Source organism: Zingiber officinale, chromosome 9A (assembly GCF_018446385.1).
Source record: "Zingiber officinale cultivar Zhangliang chromosome 9A, Zo_v1.1, whole genome shotgun sequence".
NCBI classification, from domain to species: Eukaryota; Viridiplantae; Streptophyta; class Magnoliopsida; order Zingiberales; family Zingiberaceae; genus Zingiber; species Zingiber officinale.
The window spans coordinates 9,904,969-9,909,907 of NC_056002.1; positions in this window are offsets into that span (position 1 = coordinate 9,904,969).

Consider the following 4,939-nt stretch of genomic DNA (forward strand, 5'->3'; position numbering starts at 1 on the left):
TCAGACAAACAGAAAGGATTGATTCCTGCTTTGGACAGTTTGTTTCCGAATGCTGAGCACAGATTTTGTGTACGACATATGCATAGCAACATGAAAAATGATGGATATAAAAGTGTAGCCATTAAAAATGCTTTATGCGATGCTGCAAAGGCGACAACAGTTCAAGAATTTCGTAAGAGGATGCAAGAGTTGAAGGAGATTGATCGTAATGCATATGAGTGGTTAGCAAAAAAGCATGAGAATCATTGGAGTAAGGCATTTTTCAGCACTATCCCCAAATGTGATATATTGTTAAATAATATGTGTGAGTGCTTCAATAGTTTGATTTTGGATGCAAGAGAGAAATCAATAATTGAAATGTTTGAAGCAATCAGAAATTTGTTGATGCGGCGGTTTCAATTAAATCGTGAGAAGACTGAAAAATGAAATACAAGAAACTGTCCAAGGATAAGAGCTATCTTAGCTAAAATTTCTTTAGAGGCTGCCAAACTTATTCCTATGAAATCAGATGATATGCATTTCCAAATTAAGGCAACAAGTAGTCAAGAGCAGCACATGGTGGACCTTTCTACAAATTCTTGCAGTTGTAGACAATGGGATTTGACAGGTATTGCATGCAAGCATGCATTATGTGCACTTTGGTGTAAACATGAAGACACTGAGCCTTTTGTTAGTCACTACTACAAGACTGAAGCTTACAAGAAATGTTATTCAAGATCAATAATGCCGATTAATGGACCTGATTTGTGGCTAGATTGTGTGTTTCCACCTCCACTTCCTCTAGCTTATAATAAGAAAAAAGCTGGAAGACCGGCCAAATTGAGAAGAAGAGAACCTGACGAACCTCCAGCAAAATGTCATACCAAATTGAAAGCTCCACATAGACAAAACCAATGCAAGAGTTGTGGCCATTTAGGTCATAATCAAAGGACTTGTACAGATGATAGAAACATATAACAAGAGGCAACTTCACAGCAAAGTAGTGTCCAACCAACAAACATCAATTCGGTACTCAATACAAGGGAGAAAGTACAAGTTAGTTAAAAACATTCTATGAAAATAGTTTCTTAAAGTTTTGTTAACAATTGTAATTTTGATACAGGTGAAGAGACGAAATAGAATTGAGATACAGATTGGAGGGAGCTCGAACACCTTATCAAATGTGAATGTAAGTTTACTTAATTTCATTTTATGCTTTTGCTTCCATGTATTAAACTAGTAAACATATTGTTGACAGATGACAGACAGAAACACAGAACAAGATACAACTTCACAGCAAAGTAGTGTCCAACCAACAAACATCAATTCGATACTCAATACAAGGGAGAAAGTACAAGTTAGTTAAAAACATTCTATGAAAATAGTTTCTTAAAGTTTTGTTAACAATTATAATTTTCATACAGGTGAAGAGACCAAATAGAATGGAGGGAGCTCGAACACCTTATCAAATGTGAATGTAAGTTTACTTAATTTCATTTTATGCTTTTGCTTCCATGTATTAAACTATTAAACATATTGTTGAAATGAATTTAGGTGGATCAATCTACCATCATTCAAACACCAGTGTTTGTTAAAGGTGGTAGAAATTACACCACAATCTCCAAACTTCGATCGATATCAAGTGATTCAAGAAGACAAGTTCAATCAATGTCTCAACCAGTGTCAAAACCTAGGTCTGGCCTAAATATTTCGAAGAAGAGAATAACTTCATCACAATCTTCTGTCATCAAGAAATGATCAATGCTTGTTATATGAATTTTGGATTTTTTACTTTTGGTACTGGTGTTTGTTGTGTATTGGTACTGGTGGATATTTTTGGTGCTTATGGTTGTTATGTTTTGGTTAGGCACGGTATTTTAGTGTTGGAGTTTATGTTTTGGAACGATGGATATATATTAGCTTTCTTCCAACCTCATTTGTATAAAGGTAAATAGTTTCTTTTAACACACTTGCTCATTATTAGCTTTCTTCCAACCTCATTTGTATAAGGGTAAATAGTTTCTTTTAACATATGTAGACTGCTCCTTGATTCAAGCAATGCTAGCACATTAGTTTTATACAAACCCATTTTATTTAAATTCATCAAAAAGCATAATCTCACTTTGCACATGCTATCGCAAAGAGAACCTATCGCATAGCCTTCTGGTTCATTTGTTTAAAATACAAAAAAAATCCATTTCTATGGTAATTAACAGTTTAAAAAACACCATATCACTTGCTTATTTCCTCAGATAAAAGGGACCATTAAATATAAAAACCATAACTAATAGATCATTCAGTTTGGTAATGACTGATACAACACAAAGGGTTAATATCTGAGAACAACATTAACTAATAACTAATAACACAGTTGAGTAGTAACAATAACAAGTTCCATCGTCATCACAAGTGCAAGGATTCAAATATTGTATCAATCTTTTCATATATCTTCGCAACTCTTGCTGCATGATCACGATTCTCACGTTTTAACTCCAGTTGAGCATCTCGTAGCTTAGCAATTTTTTCAGATTTGTTAGGTGTTATACTTGAACTTGAATTGGAATTTGAAGTTGAAGTCACAGAATTGTTGTCACTAAAAGCAAATGAAGCAGCTGCGGGTTATTTCGACTGTCTTTAAAAATGCACCATAAGCTTTCTCTGCCTCTTCTCTACTCCAATATGATTTGTGTAAAGCACTACTAAATTTATTCACTTCATTATGTATTTCTGTCCAACTATCATAAATACCATGATTACGTCCAACAAATACAACATATGTTTTGCCCTACATCAGAAATAGATTTAAAAGCACATTATTTCCGATGAGAAAAAGTATAAATTGCGTTAAAAGATTAAAATTTTCAAAAGGCTCACCATTTTAACACGAATCACCTTAACAAGTTCAACTATGTTTGCATAATATAGTCAATATTCCATAATTAAAACTTTTAAATGTAAACATAGAAGCTACAACAAAATAATTAGCCAAAATTAGTTAACAGTGCTTAGTGAGGGAGTATATCTGTATATGGCATCGTGATCAAACTTCCAACTGTACAAACTTTTAAAGCTTCCCTTTTGCACTTCGAAAACAAAATAACATAACAAACTAGCATATTTTTTCTTTTGCAAAGTAGGGCACATAAATTGAATCGGTGTAGCTTCATGGAGGATTGGAAAGAGTAAATCTTTTTGGAAACGGAGAAAAAGTGAAACTCAGTGAGATTAAATTCTACCAAGTGCCTATAGCAATCAATCATTGACGAAACTCGGTGACAGATGAATGCTAAGCTTGACAAAACTCGGTGACAAATGAATGAAAAGCTAGAATGTAAAATAGCAGGATGAAAATGGTGGAAGGAGAGGGGAGACTTGTTGAAGGATGAAATGGAATCAGAGAGGAGAAAGAATGGCAACAACAGCAAGAATCTACTACCTCTCCCGAAATCGCTGAACAAGGCGATCACTGAAATATTCTACCTCTAGGTCATCTCTAGAATGGGGAAAGAACGCAACAATAAAAACAAGACGATTCGGTCACTTCCACCGGTTAAACAAGTCGCCCCGCCTACTTTAACAAAGATTTGGACGGAATGATTGATTTGGAAAAACGTTCGAAAATTAGAGGGCTAAATTTGGTCAATTGAAAAATGAGGGACTAAATCAGCACCACGTCAAATAATAAGGGACTATTGAGAATTACCCCAAAATTTAATAATGATTATATAGGGTCTATATTTATAAATTTTAAATATGATAGAATCAGGGGAGTTTTAGGAAGATATATAGGCCTTGTTCTTAAATATGATGATATTGAGTGCATTAGTGATTTTATACCAAAAAGACACCTTTGAATTTATTTTAGAAACTTAATTAGATTAATTAGAGTGCAAAACTAGGTCGGTGGATTTGGATACACTAAGGAAACTCTTAGAACTGTATTATTTCTAATTTGAATTGATTCTGATAAATCTAAGTTCATAAATGAGTTTGATCAAAAGTCATTTATTTGTGCATAGAATCCAAATTCACAAATTTTCAACATGGTCGCGCGGAAGAATAATATGTAAGAGAAGTGTTGTTAAATGAATACGATGAGTCAAAGTCCAATAGTGATTTCTCGCAAAGCTATATAAGTCTAATTTTGTTTCAGAAATCAGTGCATCCTAACTAGGATGAGAAACTAAGATCGAAGGATTGCACTGACTAGGATGAGAAACTAAGATCGAAGGATATGATTTCACCCAAAATAATTTTAAGAGTATATTAATTTTGATTTAGATTGAATCTAATAAACCTCATGCTATCAATAAATTTTAATCAAAATTCACTATTTTTAACATGATTAGATCATGAGAGTTTCAATTATAACAAAAGATGATTACGTTTATCCCAGACGTCATTTACAGTCTGTCTCCAGATTATGTAAAAAGAGATAAATCATGAGATCAGTTTATAATTGATCGTCAAATAGCTAAAGAGTGATAAAAGTTTTTCTCCGATGACATATGCTTAGTGTTATTGTTAAGTACATATGATGAGCCTAAGTTCAGAAATAACTTTATGTCAAAACTATATAAGTTTAAATTTATTTCAAATACTTATAATAAATTAAATAGGGTGCAAACGATAAGTAGGTTTACACTCAAGAGATTCTGAAGAATACATGTCGATTTTGATCAAATTTAATAAGCCCAAGTGTCAAGAAATTTTAAACATTATCAAGGAGAGTCCCAGAAATATTGAAAATGTAAATAAAAATAAAAGGTAAATTTCATTATGAACCCATATTAGAATTTTCAACACAAGGTTTTTTGTTTATATTGTTGCACAAATATGTATGTTGTGAAAAAATTCATGAATAAAGACTCTCTCACTGAACTAAATTAACTTGTACATGACTATTTGGCAAATGCCAACTAGTGAGAAGTTGAAGTTGAATTTATAATTACAATTCAAC